Raw genomic sequence first — 302 nt, 5'->3', positions numbered from 1 at the left:
ATGAATTTGCAACCAAATATTTGAATTTTTAAAGGGATTTTTAACAAAAAAGATAAATTAGTCAAATTCGAATTTTAAAAAAAGTACAGGAACTTTAAACCAAATAATTTAATCTGCGCGTTACATTTTCAGTTAAATCAATTAATTTTCAAATAAAAAACATAATACTTAACAAAATAATTAAATTTTGAACAAACAGAAAAGTTTTTTCAACTAAAATGATGAATCATTAATCAAATAAATTAATCTTTAACAAAGTAGTTCCACTTCCAACTAAAAGTTGTTGAATCTTTAACCAGAAG

The sequence above is a fragment of the Belonocnema kinseyi genome, chromosome 1, assembly GCF_010883055.1.
Source record: "Belonocnema kinseyi isolate 2016_QV_RU_SX_M_011 chromosome 1, B_treatae_v1, whole genome shotgun sequence".
NCBI classification, from domain to species: domain Eukaryota; kingdom Metazoa; phylum Arthropoda; class Insecta; order Hymenoptera; family Cynipidae; genus Belonocnema; species Belonocnema kinseyi.
This window is presented reverse-complemented; position numbering follows the sequence as displayed.